Here is a 10042-nt window from a genome sequence, read left to right on the forward strand (position 1 = left end):
TTTTTCCTGTGGCAAGGGCCACTGAGGCACCCACACCGGAGCCTCGGTTTTCCATTTTAGTTTTATAGGTGTGGGTGGGAATCTCTCCTCAGTGGCCCCTATGAAAAACCCAAGCCTCGTCTGTCAGACTTGGGGGCAGCTTGTATAGGCTCCGCACGTCCGTGCAGTGAAGCTCCTAAACCCTTGCCGGGGGTATACCCCATTTCTTTTAGCAGTCGCTTAGAGGTTGGGGAGTAGCCGCTAATTAAAGTAACGTCCATTTGGGTCAGAATGTCTCTTCCCCACAAAGACACAGGCAGGGCTAATACATAAGGCTGGAAACTGCCTTGGTGTCCTTCTTCATCGGCCCAATGAAGGGCAGCTGCACTGAGCATGGGCGCTGAAATTTGGCCTATTCCTCTAATGGGCTCTTCCGCCCTGCTCGTTGGCCAGGTGGGGGGCCATTCTTGTTGTCTTATGATAGACCGATCGGCCCCTGTATCGAGCAGGCCCAAGAAAGATCTGCCTTGCACCTTAATGGTTAGCATAGGTCGAGACTCCAGGGACATATGGAGTCCCTCAAAAATCGCTCCACTGGATCCGAACCCTTTTTCCCCTCTCTGTCTGATTCTGCTTGGAAAGACTGCATGTAAGCTGGGTAAGAGCAGGAGCTGCGCCAGCTTATCACCTTCTGCAATGACTAAGGTGCCCCGCTGAGATTGAACCATAACTTGGGCACGGCCTGTGAAATCTGAATCTACAAGTCCTGGTATAACTGTTAATCCTTTCAGGGCCGTGGATGCTCTTCCCAATATGAGCCCTACAGTACCAGCCGGTAAGGGCCCCTTGAAGGAGGTCCCTACTAACTGGACACCCATGGAGGGGGTTAGTACGAGTCTGGAGGTGGCACAGAAGTCCAGTCCTGCTGAGCCGGGGGACGCACGAATTTGATCGGATCCTGTGTTGTCGAATGGCATGCAAGGGGGTCCGTCGAAAGGGCGGACCCCCTCTTCCCGTTTTTTGGAATCTGCTCGGGGCGGCCAGAGAGGCGTCTACCCTGCGCATCGAAAACCGATTTACAGTCTTCTGCGCGGTGGGGGCCTTTGTGGCAACGGCCACACGGCCTGGTTGCTGCACCTGGTTCGCCAAACCGTTGAGTGGCAGGGGGTTGACGTCTATTGGGACAATCTCTCTTAAAGTGCCCTGATTGGCCACAGCCATAGCACCCGTTAGACTTTGCCCCTAAGGTTCTCGGGCTTTTTGTAGCCACCTGTAGGGAGCTGGCTAGCATGGCAGCTAGACCTGCATTAGTTAAAGGGCTGCCAGCATCTCTACAGAGCCTGACCCACTCTGTCAAATTTTTTGCTCTGTTTTGTGCCAGGATAACTTTGCACTCCTTGTTGCACTGCTCAAAAATCATTTGCTTAACCACAGTCTCTGCTACTCCTGGATCTGAGAAGATTCTCTCAGCTGCGGTTTGCATCCTGGCTACAAAATCCGCAAATGGTTCTGTGGGGCCTTGGTGTATATTGCTGAGTGAGGCCTGAGCCTCTCCCTCACCTGTTAGCTTTTTCCAGGCACCCACAAAACAGCGGAAGATCTGGGCATAGACCTCTTGTGGGAAACCCGTTTGGTTCTGGGCATGGGCGCCTCTCCCCAACAGCATGTCAGCATTCCACCCACCACGTCTCCCCGCCGCATTCCTTGCGGCCTGCTCTTCAGCTAACTCCTCAAACCATGCTTTCCAATCTATGAATCGGCCTGACGGCAAGCAAGCACGGGCTAGCTGAAAAATATCTGCGGGTGTATGATTTAGAGCAGAGAGGTTCTCGATCATGTTCAAGGTATAAGGGGCATTGGGGCCATACTGATGGACGGCCTGCCTCAATTCCCTCAATAGTTTGTAATCATATGATTCGTGCCGATTGCCACCTTGGGGATTGATAATAACCGGGTACATTTCTGAGACTGGCTGCGGCTCAAGTGGCTGGTAGCCACCCAGCATGCCAAAAGGTCTAAATGTTGTGAAAGGGTTCCATCTCCAGAAATGTCTCCCACCACTACCTAATGGCAAAGGGTCCTGAGGGCCTGTATACTCGGGCGGGGGGTACGGCAAAGGTTGCCCCTCCCCTGACCGACCCATCGGGGTTTCCGGGTCTGGCAGCAAAGGATAATTACATTTACTGGGCATGGCCACTAGAGGGAGCTCTCGGCAAGGTCCTTTGGTGGGACCGCCCAAGGCGTCAGTTGGGAGCTGGGGTGTCCCTGGGGGTGCAGCGGTAGACATTGGCGGGGCGGAAGGCCGCACGGGTGTGGCGGGAGGCTCCTCCCACTCAATTAGCGGGGATGCTTCCGCCTTCTCGTCAGTATCGCTATCTGACTCTGAGTCAGAGTCACTGGACTCCGGCGGTTTGCCCTTACAGGAGCCGTCCGCTGACGAAACTGACTGGGTTTCTTGGAGCGCGCACCGTGCTTCTTGCAAGACAGAGGACGGGCTTAGGCCGGTAGCCGATTCTAGTTCAAGGACCGCACGGACGGTCTCCCATATGGGTACTAGAATCGGGTCCATACACACGCCCGTCTGGCGCGCTCGGTCTATGTCGCGACCGAGCTTCATCCAAGAGGGTAGGCTAAGGCTGCCGGTGCAGGCAAACCAAGGGGCAAAAGTATCAACATCATCAAGAAAACGCTGAAGGGAGCTTTTCCTGACCGAGATACCCCGTTGTTTCAAAAGGTTCTTTAAGGGAGCTAAGAGAGGTGAACTTCCGGACTGCCCCATGATTGCAGTTGGCACTATACTTCAGTCACTCGGAGAGCTCTTCCGAGTCCCCCGGGGTCACCTGAAAACCCACGGGCCCTAACTATCATGTAATAAGACGCACTCACCTTCTCGCGTTGATCAGGCGCGGGAAGTCCGCCGTAAGCTCGACGCGCAGCGCTGCTCTCCTCACAGAGGGACCGTCGAGAGCGAGGCAGGAGGAGGAGCTTCCCCGTACGGGCCACCACTTGTCCGGCGCTGCCCCGCTCGGTCCCCGGTTCCCGGCCGGCGAGGGGAAACAGGGAAGGAGAGAGAGAGATGCAGACTGCGCGAACTAACCTGGTCATGAATCACGACTCGAACCACACGGCAGTTGTGAAAGCAAGCCCTTTACTACAGCTAGATGAACATTCTGTGTTACTGGTTCCCACACGGGGCACGGCGCCTCGTGGGAGAGCAGCCTCGATGTGGCCGTCAGGCACGGCTCCTTGTGGGCTGTCTCACCCTACCCCGTCCGGGTAAGACCTTTTATACACAATTAACAACCAATAAGCTTCTAGGCTAGTATCGCGTATACAGGATTTCGATTGGTAGGAGCGGGTGGCGGATACATGCGTCACTATGCGGAAACAGGATGCAGGCGCCATCTTGGCTCACTCGATGGGCGGGGGTAACTCTAGAGCAGGCTGCAGCGCATACGCTAGGCCCGATTCGGGAGGCGGCTTTCCACAATTCCCCTACCTTTATATAGTTGTCTAAAATTATGTATTTTACATTGAGTTCAAAACCACTGATTTGTCATTAGAGTTTGTGTAATTTATATCATGTAGGAAGTAAATAGTGGAGTTACAGTTCAAACATTATTGACCTCTATTTGTATTCCATTGTGGTTGGAGAATGTGCATTGAGTATATTCATTTTTTTTTTTTTTTTTATTTTTTGGGGCTCGTTTATGTCCCAGCTTATGATCCCTTCTGGAGAAAGATCCATGATCACTAGAGAAAAATGAGTGTCCTGGTGCTTTGAGATGTAAGGTACTATATATTTCTGTTAAAATTCTCTATATCTCTTTCTCCTTTCTGTTGTTTCTCTGTTGTTAGGGCTCCCTTTAGAATCTGAAGTAGGGCAGGTCTTTTATTGGCAAAGTCTCAGGATTTGTTTGTGAAAAATTTAAGCTCTCCCTCAAATCTGAGGGAGAGTTTTGCTGGATAAAATATTCTTGGTTGGAAATTTTTCTCTCTCAGAATTTTAAATATGTCATGCCACTGCCCACTCCCCTCCATGGTGGCCACTGAGTAGTCACAACTTAGTCTTATGTTGTTTCTTTTGTATGTGGTGAATTGCTTTTCTCTTGCTGCTTTCAGAACTTGCTCCTTCTCTTCAGTATTTGAGAGTCTGTTCAGAATATGTCTCGGAGTGGGGTTATTTGGATTTATTCTATTTGGAGTTTGCTGGGCATTTATGCTTTGTGTATTTATATTGTGTAGAAGGTTGGGGAAGTTTTCCCCAACAATTTCTTTGAATACTCTTTCTAGACCTTTAGCATTCTCTTCCTCTTCTGGGACACCAATGAGTCTTAAGTTTGGATGTTTTATTTTATCTTTCATTTCCCTGAGATCCATTTTGATTTTTTCAATTTTTTTCTCCATTCTTTCTTTTGTTCTTTCATTTTCTGTTCTGTGGACTTCTAGGATACTGAGATGTTGTTCAGCTTCCTCTAGTCTTGTATTGTGAATATCCAGAGTCTTTTTAATTTAGCCAACAGTTTCTTTTATTTCCATAAGATCTTCTATTTTTTTATTTACTCTTGCAATGTCTTCTTTATGCTCTTCTAGGGTCTTCTTTATGTCACTTATATCCTGGTCCATGGTCTTCTTGATGTCCTTTAAATCCTTTGCCATGTTTCCATTCCTCAATTGTATTTCTTTGATTAATTCTGTGAGGAACTTTGTTTCTTCATATAACTTGATTTGTGTGTTTGGAGTTGGATTCTCCATATTGTCTGGTTTTATCATATGCATTGAGATTTTCTGTTGTTTTTGGCCTCTTGGCATTTGCTCTGCTTGACAGGGTTCTTTAATTTGTAAAAATAAAAACCTATCTAATTTTTCAGAAGCACTGTTTGGTGATGTACACTTTCTCTAACTAACCAGCAGACGGCATCTGTGAGTCTCCCATAACTCTCAAGTCAGTTTTCCACCTTGTCCCCATAGTGTGTGGGGAAATGAATCTTGTGGGGCCCAGCCGGAGAACTCAGCCTGGGTGTGTTGCTGGAGCCATCTGCTCTGAATGCGGGGCACTTGTACAGGTGGCCAGGGAGGAAGGAGAGCCTCAATATTCAAATCCCCCCGGCTCCCAGAGATTCAAGGCCACCGCCAGAGTCCAAGGCTTCATTTCATTTCAGCCCCAGCCCCTCTCTCACACTGTCCCACAAACCACTGGACTTGGCATAGTGTCCCTGGGATCTCTGAGCAGGTCCCCCCACCCAGCTGCAAAACTCCAGGACCTCTGCCGAGGGAATGCCGTGCTACATCACCAGTGTGTGCCATCCCTCAAGGGAAGCCCCGAGCCACCGGGCGGAGCCAGCTCACTTTCAGCCTGATGCAAAAATGGCCAAATGGGGCATCTCCACACCCCCCTCCTTGCACAGTTCCTCCTTCCCAGCTCCAGGACAACTGGCAGGGCTCTGGGCTGTGGGCACGGCCCCAGGCAGGAATTTATCTAGCCCTCCCAGCAGCGAGCTGCTATCCATGAGGTTTCATTTGGCTTCTGGCTCTTCCCTCCATTCCCCCAGCCCCAGGGATATCTGCAGCAGGCTATCTTCCAGGCCAGAAACTGAGAGGCTGGCCCAGCCCCCTCTTGCTGTGTTTTACTGCATGGTTCCCACAATCACACCTGCAGCCACTCCTGAGTTTTTCCCTTTTATTTTTGTTATTAAAAGTCCCCATCAGTCTCCAGACACCAAACCCTGGCTTCCCCAGATCGCTGAAGGGCTGTGGGACTTCCAGCCAGCTTACTCACTTGTTTCAGAATGCAGATTCCCAGTTTCACCAAGTATACAGCCCCTGGGAACTAGCAGATCTCATCCAGCTGGCACATCACTGTAACTGGTATTCTGGGTCACTCTCTGGTCCTTATCTAGTGTTTTCCATGGAGGTGTTCCTTAGATCTGTCTCACCTAGCCACCATCTTTGTTTCTCTCTCTAATAACTAAGTTTTAACTACTGAATTTCAATCTTCTCATTAGTAAACTGTGACTAAGAATCCTTAATTCAAAGAATTATAGAGGCTATTAAATATTTACTAAATATCTTATATATGCCAGATATTGAGCTATAGCTTTCTTCATAAAGTCTTCTGGTAGAAGGAAATGATCATTGGTTCTGGAATATATTGTTTTTTTTTTTTTTTTTTTTTCATGTTTCCTCCTGTTCTACTTGTTCTTATTTTGGACTAATGGGTTATATATTGTTATTTTCCAAGAAGGAGAGTACTATGAAGTACCCAATATTAGAGTGTACTGATACAGAATCCTAAAATAATTATCATTATGTGTTTTTAGAATACTATTATATCCTTAACAACTTTAAAGACTTTGCCTAACTTTAGTTAACGTAGAGGCAAAAGATTTAGAAACCTCTTTTCTATATACTCAATTTGATCTTTATGAAGGTATTCAGAAAGGACACTATGGTAGAATATTTTTGAACCCCAGGGGAAAAAAATGAAACAAACAGTTCTTATTCTTAATCCATTTCTGCCTGTGTGAAGCCATTATGAATGAGAGCAATTGAAGATGATATTTTTGTTTAAGGTATGGAGCAACTGGTTAAATTTGTAAGTTAAGTCTATTATGGAAGATTTAGGAAGAGAAAGGCACTCTGAGGAGCAGAAGCTGGAAGCTAATGGAACCTAGAAGAGAATGGAGAAGACATGGCCATGTGACAGGAAAGCCTAGGAATCACAGGTTTTCCAGCCCTCTTGAATGCCACCAAAACCCAGGAAGCAGGAATTCCAGCTTCTGAAACTGTGAGAAAATTAAGTCCTGTTCCATATGTGAACCAGCTTTGTTATATATATCATAGCAGCAGATAAACTAGATAGGACCCCACATACAAAAAATATTTCTAAAATCTAAAATCAAATTTCCAACCATCTATTTTGTATCTTCTCCTCACCCAAGAAAATTTGCTTACCAAGCTTTAAAATCAATCTACATGCAACCTTTCTAAAAAACAAACAAACAAACAAACAAACAAACAAAACCAAAAAACTTGTCCAAATTATTTTATCTCTTTCTGAGAACACATTTCATTGGTTTACCCATTCATAAATTGTGGGAAATATTTCAAAAATTGCAAGGATCACAAACATGTCTCAAAGTCAATAATTAGGAAAATTTCAGAAGAATATTTAGCAACAAGTACAAGGATGACATATCATCTTTGTAGTCTTATAGTCTACAATGTTTTCCTGAAACCCTCTTTCATATCTTTATTCCTCATGCTATAAATGAAAGTGTTGAGTAATGGGCTCTCCACAGTGTGGAACAGGGCAGCCACTTTGTCTCTCTTGAGGGAGTAGGTGGATCTTGGCCTTGAATACATGAAGAACAAGGACCTGTAGAAGAGCATGAGTGAGATCAGGTGGGAAGCACAGGTGGAGAAAATCTTGTACCTTCCAGAGGCAGAGCAGATCCTCAGGATGGCCAGGAGGATGTTGAAATAGGAAATCAGGATGGCAAGTATGCTGGAGAAGACCGTGAAGCCCTCCACACCCAGGAGGACCTTTTCATGTATCCCAGCATCCATGCAGGACATTTTTACCAGTGGTGGTGCATCACTTGATAAATGGTCTATGATATTTTTACTGCAGAAACTCAAGCAGAAATTTTGGGCAGGCATAGACTATGGCATTTATGAAAATTCCTAAGACAGTGCCAGCAATGAGTCCAGTGCAGAAAGATCTAGACATTGTACCCGAATATCATGATGGGTTACAATTTGCCACGTAGTGGACATAAGCCTTCATTGTTAGGAGATAGAACTTTCTGTAGACTACAACACAGGGAAAGAACTGGGCAACACACATAGCCATGGATATACATTTATCTCCTGAGACACAAATGGTCAGGATTTCTATGTATAAACTGATGTGTATCAGGTGTCCAGGAATGATAGTTTCCCAATGAAAATGACATGGCTGTGTGTGGATAGGAATCAGTCTGAATTAAGGTAACTAGGTTCCTGTTCCTTGACAAGGTTACCAAGCAGAGCATAAGAAATATTCCAGATATAATCTCCTGCAACTGGGAATCTGAGGTGAAGCTCACTAAGCTGAATTCAGTCGAATTGCATGACTTTACACTTCCATGTCCACAGAAGGAAAAATCTGAAAAAGATTATGAGCGGAAAAATGACTTAGTGACATGTCTACTGAGAGAAACAGGCAAGGGCATCAATTGAGTTAAAAATTTGTAGGAGACTTGTGGATTCTTATTCCTAACTATTTAGAATTATAGAACTTCTTAATTTATCTAGGTTTCAGAGAGAACATGGCCAGATTTCTAAAATGCTACCCAGTTTGTTTTAGTTGGTGGTGGGTAGGATGCCAAAAGTAAGAAACTTTCAAAGTTACTTGAGCCCAGGCATTCCAGATTCACACAACACAGTCTATGCTGCTACCTATTGGCCTAACAGACCACAAGGCCATCCCAGAAAAAGGGCTAAACTCTTGTTTATTTTTTTTAGATTTTTAGAAGTTTATTTTAAAACATATTTATTACAAAACTAAACAATCCAAATAAAAACTGAAATATTGCAAACAAAGTTATCCATTTAGTACCGTGCTATCCAACTATAACCACAGTTAACAATTTCATTTTGTCTTTTTTATTTATTATATGCTTGTGTGTTATTTGGAGTCATAATCATACCCATTCATACACTTCTTTTTTAATGCAATTTTATTGAGCTATTCACACAACATATAATCTAAATTATACAATCAGTGATTCACAGTATCATCATGTAGTTGTGCATCCATTGCCACAATTTTAGAACACTTTTATTACTCTAAAATAAATAAAAAAATAAAAAGAATAAAGAACACCCAAAATATCCCATACCTCTTATCCCCCTCTTATATATATATATAATCTTTATTTTATTACTCATCTGCCCATACACTGGATAAAGAGGGTATCAGTTCACAATCACATGGCCACATGATAAAGGCTATATAGTTATACAATCATCAAGGATCAAGTCTACTGGATTACAGTTCAACAGTTTCAGATATTTCCTTCTAGCATTCTAATACACTAGAAACTAAAAAGGAATATCTATATAATGCATAAGAATAACCTCCAGTATGAGCTGTCAACTGTATTTGAAATCTCATAGCCATGAAAACTTTATTTTGTTTCCTTTCTTTTCCCCATTTTCATCAAGACGGCATTCTCAATCTGACGATGCAAGGGCCAGGCTCATCCCTGGGAGTCATGCCGCACATTACCAGGGAGATGCAGATCCCGGGAGTCATGTCCCATGTAAAGAGGAAGGGTAGTGGGTTTATTTGCAGAATTGGCTGAGAGAAGCAACAAAATAGTTTCTTTAGGGTTGATCCTTAGGTATATTTGTAAGTAGGCTTAGCTTCTCCTTTGCAGGAATAGGTTTCATAAAGGCAAGCACCAAGGTTGATGTCTTGATTTATTAAATTGGTAGTCCCTAATGCTTGTGAGAATATCAGAAATTCCCCAGGTAGGGGAATTTAATATTTCCACATTTTCCCCAGTAATTTAAAGGGATTTTGCAAATACTTTTTTTTTTCTACACAAAATACTCTGGGATATATCAGGTTATTAAATTTACCTGTACAGAATAACAAAATCTCATTCCTTTTTCTAGGTTCCATATAACTAAGTTGTGTAAATAAACTGACCACACAGGCTAAATTAGATAGTGTGCTACAGAAAATATAAATTTTGTTTCAAATAAACATTAATTAAATAATATTTAAAACTCAGAAATAGATGTGATTGATATAAGAGCTTGCAGTCCAGGAAACTTTACAATAAGCTTTATTCAACATTCTGTACTCAGTCATCATTGATTTCCCAATCTCTGCCCACATTCTATACCCTAATAACCTATGCTTTCAAACTGAATTCTCAGTATTTGCTCATTATAGTTAGTTTATACTAGTGAAGCCTGACAGTATTTGTCCTTTCATTTCTGGGTTATTTCACTCAACAAAGTATCCTCAGTATTCATTCCCCTAGTTGCATGCCTCAAAACACCATTC

At 44.1% G+C, this 10042-nt stretch overlaps 1 pseudogene; it reads right to left on the reverse strand.

Moving 5' to 3' along the window:
- Positions 1 to 7197: 7197 nt before the first annotated feature.
- LOC119520706 lies at positions 7198 to 8167 on the reverse strand (annotated as a pseudogene).
- Between the last annotated feature and the right edge of the window lie 1875 nt (positions 8168 to 10042).

The sequence above is a fragment of the Choloepus didactylus genome, chromosome 26, assembly GCF_015220235.1.
Source record: "Choloepus didactylus isolate mChoDid1 chromosome 26, mChoDid1.pri, whole genome shotgun sequence".
Taxonomy (NCBI): Eukaryota; Metazoa; Chordata; class Mammalia; order Pilosa; family Megalonychidae; genus Choloepus; species Choloepus didactylus.